The sequence below is a fragment of the Nicotiana sylvestris genome, chromosome 11 (assembly GCF_000393655.2).
Source record: "Nicotiana sylvestris chromosome 11, ASM39365v2, whole genome shotgun sequence".
NCBI lineage: Eukaryota > Viridiplantae > Streptophyta > Magnoliopsida > Solanales > Solanaceae > Nicotiana > Nicotiana sylvestris.
Window position 1 is genome coordinate 86,070,060 of NC_091067.1, and position 15,712 is coordinate 86,085,771.

The 15,712-nt window shown below is 39.9% G+C and overlaps 1 non-coding gene across 1 annotated transcript; it reads right to left on the reverse strand.

Moving 5' to 3' along the window:
- Window positions 1–15,323: 15,323 nt before the first annotated feature.
- LOC138882423 (small nucleolar RNA R71) lies at window positions 15,324–15,430 on the reverse strand. The gene has a single exon (XR_011404028.1). It is a non-coding gene; the product is annotated as a small nucleolar RNA R71 (small nucleolar RNA).
- Between the last annotated feature and the right edge of the window lie 282 nt (window positions 15,431–15,712).

Below are 15,712 nucleotides of genomic sequence, written 5' to 3' on the forward strand. Positions count from 1 at the left end.
TTTTCTAGACTTCTCCATGACTGTTGGTCTGTGGAACTCAACCTTATCGACTTTATTTTGCCTCTATAGGCCTTACCCTTCTGACTTGTTGTTTTTCTTTTCTTTCTTTTTTTTTCTTTTCTTTTTTTTTCTTTTCTTTTTTTTTTTAACTTCGGAGCATTGGGAAACTTTTGGATCCTCAAACTTTGGCGCAATGGTTGGTCGCGTGGGGCTTAACCTTTTCCAACCTTATTTCGCCTTCATAGGCTTTTTATTTTTGGCTTCTTTATTCCAATTTCAATTTCAGACCATTTGGGTGCCTTAGATTTTCAAACTTTTGCCAAGACGGTTAGCTGTGGGACTCAACCTTTTAACTTCATTTTGCCTTTGTGGAAATTTGACTTTGATTTCCTTTCTTTTTAGAAGCTTTTCAATTTCAAAACATCGGCCGCCATGGCCGGTCGAGGTTGACTTGACACCCCCGACGAGACTGGTGCCTTTTTACATATTAGCTTGTACCAAATGAGAACATTGTAAATCAGTCTTGCCATCATTTCTTTGTCTTGGTTTCGGAACAGAATTAGGCCGAAAGGGATTCAAAGAAAACAAACAATGGAATGGGGAATGAGTTTAAAACAAGAAGTGTCCCTTTCTGGGAAAGGAAATAAGTATTTATCTGGAGTACATGCGTACTTCAATGAACATCACATGTCTTTTGGACTGGATGTCTGATCTGTGTAAACCGTCTGACTCTTAGAAATTCATCATAATTTTTGCCTCAAAATCGAGAAATCTTGTCAGGACTCTGTCGATGCCGATGGCTGTGAGGATCCTCTTTTCGATCAAGGGCGCCCTTTATGGGTTTTAATGAGCTGACCTCTATCGTTTCTCTTTTCAACATTGCCTTATAGTTCTCTTTGTGAGTTTCACTAACAAGACTATCTCATTTTCAACTTCTCTACTTACTATCGTCTTATGGTGCCCGTGTGGGTTTTCACCAATAAGACTCTCTCATTTTATTCCTTCAATTTTGAACATCTTTACTGATTGATCGGAAGGACTTGAAAAAGGCTTGGGGTAGAAAGAGTTTGGATTGAATTACAATTTTGGAACCTTTCAGGCGAACCATCGCCAAACTATTGTAACTTTTTCCCCATTTTCAACTTTTGGGAAAATTTAGACTTTTATTTTGGTGTGACTGAACCTCAGAGAGGTTTCCTACGTATTCTTTCGTAATCAAGTCGAACGTAGTTCAGGAAACTTTATTTTTGATTTCTTTTGTTTTTCTTTTCTTTATGTTTTGTTTTCTCTTTCTTTTTCTTTTTCTTTTTCTTTTTCCTTTCCTTTCTCTTTTTTTTTTAATTTTTTCATTTCATTTTCTTTTTGCCTTTTTCTTCCTTTTTTTGTATTTTCCTTTTTCTTCTCTATTTTTTATTTTTATTTTATTTTTCCCTCATTTCATTTTTCTCAATAATAACTTCCAAGTTCCAAAGAGGGGTAATCAAAGAATGGGAGCCGGCTCAAAGGGTAGTTTGCAAAGGGTTGATAGTGTTTGGGTAGCGAAAATAAAAGCCTTATTCATCTCAACCGGAGAACATTAATGTTATATAGAGGATCCAACATAGTACCTTTTGGCTGCATTTGCATTGATAGTTATTTTAGGGACATTTCCTTCTATGTGTCCCAAATACAACGCACTCTTTTGACAGTACTCTTGTTGTAATGTATAGACCTTTCCAATTTGGAACCAATTTTCCTTCAGATGTTCCGAGTCTTTGTTTTATTTCCTTAAACTTATCTTCATTGCATTCTGATTTTTGATTCATTATTTCGAAATCTGACAGCGTTTTAGGATCTAGGCATGATGTCCGCAAGCATATCATGTGATTGAAATTTGCATTTAACAGAACTAAAAAGAGAATAAGAAAAATGACAAGATTAAGAAAAGAGATATTTATGGACAATGTAATATTAATTTCATTTGATTTTTGATTTGATTTTTTTTAAGATAGAAGGGTTTACATCGGAACGTAAGACAATAAAGTAAAACATCCGGATCACACCCTGAGATAATCCGGACGCAGAAAGGATAGCAAGACTGGCTACTAAGACTCAGGTCTGATGGGGAACATCCATGTTTGGCGACCATTTTTTGGCTTTTCTTCTGTTTCGCCAATGGCTACAATGGCCTTCAGTTCCAGATCAAATTTCTCATATTCACAAATCATTCCGACTATTGGCCCGATGTTGTGGGCAGGCAACAGATTGTTCATTATATCAAAAGTTTTCTCATCCCGAAAAACAATTCTTTCAGCTTCAGTCAAATCTTCAACTTCCCTTTTGAGGGTCAAGCAGTCCTCTGTACTGTGTCTACTGCTCCAGAGTGGTATTCACATCTAGAATCAGCTCGGTGCGTCGGGGACTCGGGGTTCGGCTAGTTCGGGGTCACTAGTTGCAATAGATTTAGCCTGATTAGCCTTTGGAACAAGCTTGAATACGATTCACCAATAGGGGTGAACTGATTCTTTCTGAAAGGCTCTCTTGGGCGAGGATTGTATTGGGGATCATTTGGTTGAAGATTATGTGGAGCTTGGTAAAGATGGGTATTTCTAAGAGGTGGAGCTCGATTTCGTGGATAATGTTGTGGCCGCGGGTAAGGTTGCGCGTTCATCACCGCATAAGGAGGTGGTGCCACGGCATAAGCAGCATCTTGAAGGGGATAATAGTGTTGAGGGACCTCAGGAAGAATATATGATTAGCTAAATGACCTGCGGGCCCCCCTCAAGCTGGAAACCATCTTGGCTCCTTCTTCTCTCCCGTTTCCATTTATCAAACCCTCTGAACCATTTTGAACATATGGTGATGTGGTTTTAAAAGCAGCATGACTCAAGATTCGACCCGTTTTTAGCCCACTTTCTACCATCTCCCCAATTTTAATAGCCTCAGCAAACAACTTTCCCATAGCGGACATCATGTCTGGAAGTAGTCCGCCTCTTGGGCCTATAGAAAGACCATGACCATTTCAATTTCGTCCATTGGAGGCTTCACCATGGCAGCTTTCTCACGCCATTTGACAGTATATTCGCGGAAGCTTTCAGCGGTTTTCTTTTTCATATTGGACAAGGAGTTTCTGTCGGGAGCGATGTCCACATTATACTGGAACTGGCGGATAAAATCTCGGTCCATATCGTCTCACACCTGCCAATGAGTAATTTCTTGATCTGTATACCTCTCAGAAGCGATTCCGGTGAGGTTTTTCCCAAAATAGGCCATTAGTAGCTCCTCTTTTTCATCAGCACCCGTCAACTGGTTATAGTATCGTTTCAGATGAGTGACTGGGTCTCTGTGCCCGTTGTATTTTTCAAATTTTGGCATCTTGAAGCCAGCTGGCAAGTGGATATGGGGAAACATACAGAGGTCAGAGTATGAGACACTCTTTGATCCACTCAGACCTTGCATGTTTTTCAGGCTTTGTTCTAGGCTCTTCATCTTCCGAGTCATTTCCTCTTGCTCGGAATTTTTAACAACCTTCTCTTGCTCCACCAAGATATCTGTAACGACCTGAACCGTCGTTTCCTGTATTTTCATCCTGTATTCCCCGTTAAATGATTATTCATGTTTCAATATGTGTACTTGGTGAATTTTAGTCAATTCGGATCGAGTTTGATATGAAATGGGACAATTAGTCTCTTTAAGGAAGAATTAGTTTGGAAAAGTCAACCGGACATTGACTTGTGAGTTAGAGGGCTCGAAATTGAATTCCAATGATTTGGTTAGTTTTGGGGGATGATTTAAGGTTTAGGAGCGCAATCGGAATTAATTTTGGAGGTTCGGTGAAGAAATTAGCTCATTTTGGCGAAGTTAGTATTTTGGCGATTTTCGGTTGATAGGTGAAATTTTGATCCGACGGTCGGAATGGAATTCCGAGAATTTCTGTAGCTTCGTTATGTCATTTTGGACTTGTGTGCAAAATTTGAAGTCAATCGGACGTGATTTGATAGGTTTCAGCATCGGAAATAGAAGTTGGAAATTCTAAAGTTCATAAAACTTGGATTGGAGGTTGATTCATGATTTTAGCATTGTTTGATGTGATTTGAGGCCTTGAGAAAGTTCGTAATGTATTTTGGGACTTGTTGGTATTATTGGTCGGGGTCCCGGGGGCCTCGGGTGTGTTTCGGATGCCCAACGGGTCATTTTTGGAAGATTTTTGTCGTTTTGAGCATAAATGTAATGATCTAAAGGTTCATTTTTAGTTCTAGAGATCCAAATTCGATTTTGAGACTTCCAGAATTTCAATCATGAATTATAGGACTGATCTGGAAATTTTGATTTAATTTCATCAAGTCGCGATTGGGTTTTTGACGTGAAATGTGAGTTAATTGTTTAACCAGCGAAATGGGTATTGAACTGGGCAAACCAGCTCCGAATTGAGTTTCGATTAAAGGGTTGTGTTCGTATTATTATTTGTAACTCATAGAAACAAGAATCGTCTAATTCCGTGTTCGTATAATGGACTTAGTGTCATTTTAGTGTAAAATGGTTGTGCTGCAAATTTCTTAAAAGCTGTTGTATTTTCTGCAGCAGTGAACAGTACCCGCGCGTGCATAGTAACCGCGCGCGTGCACAGTGAACCGCACGCATGCACAGTGAACCGTGACCTCACACGCATGAACAGTGCCCCGCGTGAACAGTACCGAAAATTTCTGGACAGATTTAATGTCCAGCAGTCCGAGTTTGGTCATTTTTTTTTTACTTCCAAGCTCGGATTTTGGGCAATTTTTAGCAAGAAATCTTGGGAAATCTTGAGGTAAGTCACTTGTGATTATTTATACTGCATAATATTGAATTATCATCGAATAATCCGACTATATTACATGTTTTTGAGGAGTAAATTGAAGATTTAGGTCTAGGGATTTTAAAATAAGATTTGAAGATTTATGGATCATTTGAACTTCTATTTTGGTAAATTTTATATGTACGGACTCGTGGCGAGATGAGGAATCGGGTGATGTGACTTTCGTAATTTTTCGAGAAGTTGGCCCGGGGCTCGGGTTTTGCGAATTTCGTGAATTTCGATATTTTTCGAGTCTTTTCGATTGGGTTATATTCCCTTAGCCTATTATAATGTATTCGTTGTGGTTTTGACCAGATTCGACGCGCGAAGAGGTAAATTCGAGAATCAAGGGCATAGCGGAGTAGACATTGGATCGTCTTGAGGTGAGTAATGACTTTAAATGATGCACTGAGGGTTTGAAACCCCGGATTGCACAACATACTGCTATGTTGAGATGTGACACGCGTTGTATGACGAGTGTGGGGTCATTTACTATTGGGTATTGTGACTTGGTCCATCCCAGCTGATATTTTTACCGCGTAATTGATAAAGATTTATTGTTTTTTACTATGATTGGGCTTATTGTCATATTTGGGCTTCGTGCCAATTATCTGAAATCTTTTGTGAATTTACATCACTATTTTCCTCACGAATTGAAATATTATTTGAACTCAGTCCAATTGAATTATATTATTTTGTGAACTCAGCTACATTTATACTCGACTCGAGATTTAATGATAATTATAATATTGTTGAGCTGAGCACTATTGTTTTACTGATGCCCAAGAGGCTTATGATTATTTTCTGAACTGATTGAGGCCGAGGGCCATACGTGAGGATATGTTGAGTGATGTGAGGAGGTTTTTAGGCCTCGAGTGTTATATGAGGAGGCTTCCAGGCCTCGTGTGTGATGTGTGAAGGCTTTCAGGCCTATTGATATTGCGCTTGGGCTGTATGAGCCCCTTCGGAGTCTGTACATACCCCAGTGAGCGCAGGGTACCCAGGTGAGTTGGGAGTGGGACCGAGAGGCCGTTGCTTGTGTGTGGTGAGTTGGGAGTGAGCCTGAGGGGCTGATGTTGTGTACTGGTGAGTTGAGAGTGAGCCCGAGGGGATGATACTATACTGAGATTTACATATTAAGCCCGAGGGGTAAGCTTTTGATTTATCTTTACTGTGGAAATTATTTGTCTTTACTGTTTTAAAAGAAGAATTATCTGATACTCACTATTTTACTGTATAACTGATTTTACTACTTGGGATAATGCTATATTGTGCCGTTATGAGATTTCATATTTTCAGTCGTTATTTATTTTTATTACTCACTGGGTCGAAGTACTCACATTACTCCCTGCACCATGTGTGCAGATACAGGCAGAGCTGAGTTCGCTCCTGAGCGTTGATTCTTTCCAGACCAGGCGGTGACTAGGAGTAACGAGGTAGCTGTTGACGTCCACAGCCCCGTTTTCTCCCTTATCTTTGTTATTTATGATAATTCCAGACTTTGTAAAATATTAGTAAACTCTGCAGTAGCTTATGACTTGTGACACCCCGATTTCGGGCTGAGTTGGAAGGGTTTTCCTTGTTCTATCACGTTTATATCGCATTTAAGATTATATTGCCCTTGATTTAGATTTATTCCTACTAAGTAATTATAAAGAGGTCTACTGTTTTGTTGATTGGCTGGCCTTGTCCTCACGAGAGGCGCCATCACGACCGGGTTGGGATTTTCGGTCATGACAAGTTGGTATCAGAGCCTAGGTTACTAGGTCTCGCGAGTCATGAGCTGGTTTAGTAGAGTCTCACGGATCGGTACGGAGATGTCTGTATTAATCATCGAGAGGCTGCAGAACCTTTAGGAAAATTTCATATTCTTGGAAATTCTTGTCGTGCGACTTTGTTGGTCCGAAAACTAAATTTTGTTGTTCTATTCTCTCGCAGATGGCGAGAACACGCGCTAATGGATAGGACAGACGACCACCATTTCCACCTACTGAGGCCACCAGAGGCCGTGGATGCGGTCATGGTCGAGGTAGAGCCGCAGGGGCAGAATCTGTAGGCCCACCAGTTTCCCCGGCTCAGGATCAAGCTCCAGTTGCAGAGACTCCAGCAGCACCTGCTTAGGCACCAGTTGTGCCTATTGTTATTCCAGGTCTTCAGGAGGCCCTAACTCAGATTCTGACAGTTTGCACTGGCCTAGCTTAGGCAGTTTCAGCCATCACTGCAGCAACTACTTCACAGGCAGGGGGTGGCAATCAGACCCCCGCTACTCGCATACCTGAGCCAGTAGTGCAGGGATTACATACACCAGAGGCACCACCGGTACGGTAGGTTGCCCCAGTTCAGCCGGTTGCACCGGTTCAGGATAATATGGTCCCAATTATGCCAGACGATTAGCAGCGTCATCTTGAGAGATTCAGCAGACTTGCACCTCCTACTTTCAGTGGTGCTCAGGGCGAGTATGCCCAAGGTTTTCTTGACAAGTGTAGACGTATGCTGAGGACAGCAGGGAACTTGGAGGCTAGTGGTGTGATCTTTATGTTGTCTATTAGAAGATCTCATTTACAAGTGAAGAATATGCGTTGAAATCTAAATTGTGATGCCTAGAGAGTGGGCTTAACTGTTGTGTGAGTGAATGCAAGAATTGCAGAAGAGTTAAAATTCCAGATGATTTGTGTTTCCACAAGCTTATGAAGGAGTGAGTTCAATATCACTATGGTATTACAGCAACAATAGAGTATGTGCGTTATGATTTATTGAGTGTGTTTTGTTATATGGCTTTGATCCAAGTTGGGGAGTTGCTATTAATTAAGTTGATTGCACGGTTGAGAGCTATATTTTTCAGTCTGCCACAGAGATGCCTTGGTATTATTCGATCCCGGTTCCACCTATTCTTTTGTGTCCTCATATTTTACTCATTATTTGGGTACACCCCGAGAGTTTCTTTCTTTACCTATTCATGTATCTACCCCGGTGGGAGATACTATTGTTGTGGATCGTGTGTACCGGTCATGTGTTGTTATTATTGGGGGTCTGGAGACCCGAGTTGATTTATTGCTATTGAGCATGGTGGACCTTGATGTTATTCTGGGCATGGATTGGCTATCTCCATGTCGTGCTATTCTAGACTGTCATGCTAAGACAGTCACATTGGCTATTCTGGGTGTTCCAAGGATCGAGTGGTGTGGTATGACTGATTATGTTCCTACCAGAGTAATTTCTTTCTTGAAAGCCCAGCGTATGGTTGGGAAGGGTTGCCTTTCATATCTAGCATTTGTGAGGGATGTTGGAGCTGAGACTCCTAGTATTGATTCTGTCCCAGTTGTGAGGGATTTTCCCGATGTTTTTCCTACAGACCTGTCGGGCATGCCACCGGACAGGGATATTGATTTTGGTATTGACCTGGTGCCGGGCACTCAGCCCATTTCTATTCCGCCATATCGTATGGCACCAGCAGAGCTGAAAGAATTGAAGGAGCAGCTTCAGGAACTCCTAGATAAGGGGTTCATTCGGCCTAGCGTGTCCCCGTGGGGTGCACCTGTTTTATTTGTGAAGAAGAAAGATGGCACAATGAGAATGTGCATTGATTATAGGCAGTTGAATAAGGTAACAGTGAAGAACAAGTATCCTTTGCCTCGCATTGATGACTTATTTGATCAGCTTCAGGGAGCGAGGGTATTTTCTAAGATTGATCTCCATTCGGGCTATCACCAGTTGAAAATCAGGGAGTCGTATATTCCCAAGACTGCCTTCAGGACTAGATATGGTCACTATGAATTTTTGGTTATGTCTTTCGGGCTGACCAATGCCCCATCAGCGTTCATGCATTTGATGAACAGTGTATTTCAGCCTTATCTGGATGCATTTGTTATTGTATTCATTGATGATATCTTGGTGTACTCGCTTAGCCAGGAGGAGCATGCCCAGCATTTGCGTGTAGTGTTGCAGAGATTGAAAGAGGAGAAGCTTTATGCAAAATTCTCCAAATGTGAATTTTGGCTAAGTTCTGTGGCATTTTTTGGGACACATAGTGTCCAGCGAGGGTATACAGGTTGATCCAAGGAAGATTGAAGCAGTGCAGAGTTGGTCTAGACCGTCCTCAGTCACAGAGATTCGGAGTTTTCTTGGGCTAGCAGGCTATTATTGCCGATTTGTTTAGGGGTTTTCTTCTATTGCATCGCCTTTGACCAAGTTGACTCAGAAAGGTGCCCCATTTGTATGGTCCGGCGAGTGTGAGGAAAGCTTTCAGAAGCTCAAGGCACTTCTGACCACAACTCTAGTGTTGGTGTTACCACCAGCTAAAGGTTCATACACGGTATATTGTGATGCTTCCAGAGTTGGGATTGGTTGTGTGCTAATGCAGGATTGTAGAGTTATTGCTTATGCTTCTCGTTAGTTGAAGCCCCATGAGAAGAACTACCATGTTCATGATTTGGAGTTGGCTGCTATAGTTCATGCCTTAAATATTTGGAGACACTATTTATATGGCGTATCTTGTGAGATATTCACTGATCATCGCAGTCTTCAGCATTTATTTAAACAAAAAGATCTTAATTTGAGGCAGCGAAGATGGCTTGATTTACTTAAAGACTATGATATTACCATTCTATATCATCCGGGAAAGGCCAATGTAGTGACTAATGCGTTGAGCCAAAAGGTAGTCAGTATGGGGAGTTTGGCTTACATCCCAGTTGGGGAGAGGCCTCTTGCAGTTGATGTTCAGACCTTGGAAAATCAGTTGGTGCGGTTAGATATTTCTGAGCCTAGCCGGGTATTGGCTAGTGTGGTTTCTCGATCTTCCTTATATGATCGCATCAGAGAGCAACAGTATGATGATCCGCATTTGCTTGTCCTTAAGGACAGAGTTCAGCATGATAATGCCAAAGATGTGACTATATAGGTGATGATGGCGTATTGAGGATGCAGGGCCGTATTTGTGTGCCCGATGTTTATGGGCTTAGAGATTTGATTCTTGAGGAGGCCCACAGTTCGCGGTATTCCATCCATCCGGGTGCTGCGAAGATGTATCAGGACTTGAGACAGCATTACTGGTGGAGAAGAATGAGGAACGACATTGTGGGATATGTGGCTCGGTGTCTCAATTGTCAGTAGGTGAAATATGAGCATCAGAGACCGGGCAGTTTGCTTCAGTAGATGATTATTCCTGAGTGGAAATGGGAGAGAGTTGCTATGGATTTCGTGAGTGGCCTTCCTCGGACTTTGAAGAATTTTGATTCAATTTGGGTCATTGTGGATAGGCTGACCATGTCAGCCCATTTCATTCCGGTGTGTACCACATATTCTGCGGAGTGGCTGGCTAGGATCTTTATTCAGGAGATTGTGCGGTTGCATGGTGTTCCAGTTACTATTATCTCGGATAGAGGTACTCAATTTACTTCTCAGTTTTGGAGGACTTTTCAGCACGAGTTGGGCACTTAGGTGGAGTTGAGTTCAGCATTTCATCCTCAGACGGACGGACAGTCCGAGCGTACTATTCAGATATTGGAGGATATGTTGCGTGCCTGCGTGATTGATTTTGGAGGTTCTTGGGTTGAATTTTTACCACTTGCAGAGTTTGCCTACAACAACAACTATCAGTCCAGTATTCAGATGGCACCGTATAAGGCCTTATACGGGAGGTGGTTTAGAACTCCAGTGGGTTGGTTTGAGCCCAGTGAGGCTAGGTTGTTGGAGACAGATTTGGTCCAGGATGCCTTAGAAAAGGTAAATGTGATTCAGGAAAGACTTCGCACAAATCAGTCACGTCAGAAGAGTTATGCGGACCGGAAGGTCCGAGATGTGTTATTTATGGAGGGCGAGAAGGTTTTGCTGAAGGTTTCGCCGATGAAGGGTGTTATGAGGTTCGGAAAGAAAGGCAAGTTGAGTCCGCGGTTTATTGGACCATTTGAGGTACTTAGGAGGATTGGAGAGGTGGCTTACGAGCTTGCTTTGCCGCCTAGATTGTCAGGTGTTCATCCGGTATTCCATGTGTCCATGCTCTGAAAGTACATTGGGGACCCGTCTCATATTTTAGATTTCAGTACAGTACAGTTAGATGAAAATTTGACTTATAATGCGAAGCCAGTGGCTATTTTGAGTCGACGGGTTCAAAAATTGAGATCAAAAGATATAGCATCAGTGAAAGTACAGTGGATAGGTCGGACCATGGAGGAGGCTACTTGGGAGACCGAGCAGGAGATGCGGAGAAGGTACCCTCACCTATTTAAAACTCAAGGTATGTTTCTTAACTCGCTCGAGGACGAGCGTTTGTTTTAGTTGGGAAGAATGTAACGACCCCAACCGTCGTTTCCTGTATTTTCGTCTCGTATTCCCCGTTAAATGTTTATTCATGTTCTTTTGATTATTAAGTTATTCTCTTATATTTCCGATGTATATAGCGAGCCAAAAGTTTAATAAAAGATAGATATTTTAAAAAAAAACAAAACTTAAATTCATAAATTCAATATCTTTAGAACAATATACAAGGATAAAATCAATACCTTATATTATACAAGCTTCCTATTTGTTTAGAAAGTTCTAGTTGATTTTTACATTCTATATGAACATCGTAATATATTTTTGCTTTTGTAACATAGCTGATCCAATCATTGTGCTTCACTTACTTTAAAATGTTATGAACCACTCATCACGCGTAATATATTAATAATAAAACTTTAAAGTATTTTGCTTTTTATTTGAATGTAAATTGGTGTAACAATGAATTGGAGACAATTCATGGCACATGGACATCTAATAAAAATAAACCAATTAAAGAAATTTTTTGTTAAACTTCGATATATAGAAGACTTGGACGAACTTATTTTAGGAAACCTAATCTAACATATATCCATCGATTTTCTTTGAGAAATTTGCAAAGGAATCAGTTGCTCATACTGAAGTAAAAAATAAATAAATTTAAAAGAACAATCTCATTTGTATTATTAGAATGACCTTATTATCATGTAAACGGAAAATATTCATATAAACTTGCCTCTATATTTTTTTTATCATTTAAAAGTAAATTTATATTTTAAAAGATTATCATTTAATAATATTTTTATTATTTAATATTATAAAAATTAACTCGATTTATTATGTAATAACTCCTCATATTTAGGAACACATAATATATCATATAATTTAGTTTTAGATTTATATGAACTAATAAAAATTATAATTTAGAGGATAATAAGAATTTTTCAATTTGTTTAAAATATTATAAATGTCTTTAGAGCAAAGTACTAAATTTAATGTTAGTACGTGTCTTGTTTGTTATAGAGAATTGTAATTAGGAACATCAATTCTTTTTGATAGAAAATATGGACGTGCTTTTCTTATTCAAGTAGGATCGACATTGTAGGGTCGGCAATATGTATAGTTTAAATCGAAGTCGCTTTATGTAAGGAGTGCTATCTTTAACCCAGAAAATAAAAGGGTATGTTGTCTTCTCTACCCAAAACGCTAGCTCATACCTACAAGTTTAAGTGGCCAGGAAAGTTTGTGTATCAGCTTTCAAAAGCCCTAAAAGTTTAAGTGGCCAGGAAGTCATTTTGCCTTAAGAATATAATTAAGTAAGTAAAATTGTGTTCTCTCTAACCGCTTAAACTACTTTTAGGTGAGATGATTATACACTCAAACATCGTATCAGAGCAGACAAAGATTTTGGGATGGAGTCTCACTGGCACATTATATATTTAAAAAAAAATCTACGCGTTTGACGTATGAAAAACAATCAGGTCCACAAGTGAGGGAACGTGGAGAAGATAATTAAGCAAACAAATACTAACTTTATATATTAAGGGTGGAATCCAATGGGTAGGTAACTGTAGTTTTCACTTATTAAAAGAGTCTGAAAATGCAAGATAACTGTAGTCTGCTGAATTTTTGGTGTCGTGATGGTTATGGCATCGTAGTTTTGGATTAATTATGTATTTTGTAGCCAAGTTTTATAATAAGAAAACATATTTTAAGTGAGAGCTGTTAGTATCAGAATACTAGTGCAACTAAGACAAAATACAGGGACAGACTATTTTGCATCAATTGTAGCTTCATCTTTCAATACCCTTTAAATTTGAATAGCCACACTTAGCCTAAACAACGTTAAAAAATAGTGAAGAGACGTAAGCTCAAAAAAGTTGTTAAACAGACGTAAACTAAAAAGCTTCAACTATTAAAAACAGTAGCCTAAATTAACAATGCTAAAAATAGTTCAAAGAGACATTTATTCTTTTGGAGCATAAGCATATGACGACTTCGTAAGGTTTATGAGTCTTCTGGTCCTGTACTTGAGCCAAGTCTCAATTCATGTAGACCCTGCAGCACATGAAGAGGAGGACGATAATACGACTGGATGTGGATGGAAAAAACCAAATAAAATGGAGTATACAAATTGCAGTAATTACAACTATTATTTTTCGGCCATATATTAGGTATTGTACTTCTTCCACCTCTCCTCTCCAATCCTCGATCAAACTTGCGTTCCCCAGGCACTATACTGCCAAGATTTATAACGCTGATTCGTCAACAACTTTCAAACCAGTTCTGTTTACATGTGAAATTATCCAGGTTTAACAAGTTGTAATATTAGTAGGCAAACTAGCTAGGATCTTACCACTTGATAATAGGTGAATTGGACTATAATTAGGCCATAAAGAACCACCTTCTTGTATAGTTTTTATGGTAAAAAGTGATAACAAAATGCTCTGATTAGTACTTTTCATGCTTTGCAGGCTATATACAATAAAAGAAGTCTATGAAGTACTTTTGGGATCAATTACGGAGAAAAAGAGGCCAATCTTACAATATCCGCTAAGTGCACCACGCGAAGGCAGAAAAATCAGAACTGGAGATGGACTGCAGCGGTCCCGGCGTAACCGCGGTCGGACCGCGGCAGAAGGCTGTTGCGGATTCTGAGAGGCTAGTTGGCCGCGGTCCTGGCGTAACCACGATAGGTCCGCGATAGGAAGCGAAAAATTGAGGGACTGAAGTGCAAAACACGAGATTTTTAGCCCAAAACCCTATATTAAACAATAGAACACGCCCAAAGGAGGCATGTAATGTTTTAGAGAGTACTTTGGCAAGAAAAACAAGTGTGAGAGATCATCCAAAATATCATATTTTCTTCTTCTCTTTATTTTTCTTGCAATTTTGATCATGAATATTTTCATAGTTTATTTACCCATTGTCATGAGTAGCTAAATCCTTTGTCTAAGGTTTTGATAGAACCTATTGAATGATGAACTTCTTGATTATATTAATATAGTTTGTCGGTTTAATCACTATTTGTTCAACTACGTGTTTGTTGTAGTTAATTGACAGGATCCTCAATTAGCTGTGCCTATTTAGTGTGCATAACTCGGGAGAGAGTGCATATTTAGGTGATTGTTGAACAACACCACTCCCAAAGTATAAGAGGGATCTATAACTGCGGGTTTAAAGGTGGGATTAGGGATAACGAAGTCTTGAGCGCAATCTAAAGTGAACAGTAATAAACAAAGCCAGCTAGCATATCTCGGGAGAGTGCATCTAGTAAATTATCATGATTACTCGGGAGAGATTCACGGTAAAAAGAGTGTTCATGATTGATAGAGATGTGTTGGTAAATCTATATGAAACATAAACAGAATGGATTCGATCAATAGGGGAAATCGCTACCTTAGAACCTTCTCATTATTGTTCACAACTTAAGCATATTTAATTTACAACTGTTTATTGACTTTCAATCTTAGTTATTAAATATACCATCAACTGTTATTCACAACGTTTGGGGAAGTTGATTCTAAAGAATTCAGTAAGTCCAACGAAAGTAATTGATAGGTTAATTCTCCGTGGATTCGACTCTGGGCATAAATACTCAGGTTATATTTGCAACGTCCGTATTGTCCTTTTATAAGGCATAGTTGGGCGTGATCAAATTTTGGCGTCGTTGCTGGGGAATTAACAGTGTTATCAATTACAATTAAACGAAGTGCATGCCTAGGAACTCATCGAGATCTGGTGAAGTATTTCAAGCATTATCAGATCCCGAGAAAGTTTTAAGGCCTTGAATCGGGTTAATCGGAAAAACAAACAACAACCAACAACTACACAATTCAAAGCAGTCATGGGGGATCACGAGGAAAACCCAGCGGTACCAATAGTGCCAGAGGCTGCTCTCTATGACTGGGCACAACCCACAGCTGAAAATCTGTCCACAGCCATTATAGTTCTGCAGATGCAGGCTGAGTCATTCCAAATTATGAATAATATGCTGCACTTGTTGCAGAACAAGGGACTATTTACGGGGTCGCAAGTCGAAGATCCTCAGCAGCACTTGAAGAACTTCCTCTCTATCTACAAAACCCAAAGGCAGCCCAACGTAACTGCTGAATAAATCAAGCTGTTATTGTTTCCATTCTCAGTGACAGGAGCTGCCCAGTCTTGGCTAAACTCACTTCCCATAAATTCTATAACAACTTGGGATGAGTTAGTCAGACAATTCCATAACAAGTTCCACCCACCCAATAAGACTGCTCAACAAATTGATGAAATTTTGAGTTTTAAACAGAGACCAATGGAGACACTACATGAAACATGGGAGCGCTTTAAAGGGATGTTGGTTATATGCCCGCACCATGGTATTCCAGATCTGATGTTGGAGTAGCGGTTTTACATGGGATTATCAGATAGTGTGAAGAACATTGTTGATGCTTCAGCTGGTGGAGCATTTTTGAGCAAAACATGGAGAGAAGTCCAGAGTTTGCTTGACAAGATGACACAAAATTCGGGATGGACAACCAGGAATGAACCTATCACTCTCGTGGTTCACTCAGTGCCCTTAGATCCATCCACCTCTATGGCTGAAAATATGGTCACTTTATTGACACAGATGAGTATACTCAACAAAAAGGTGGAAGAGTCAGG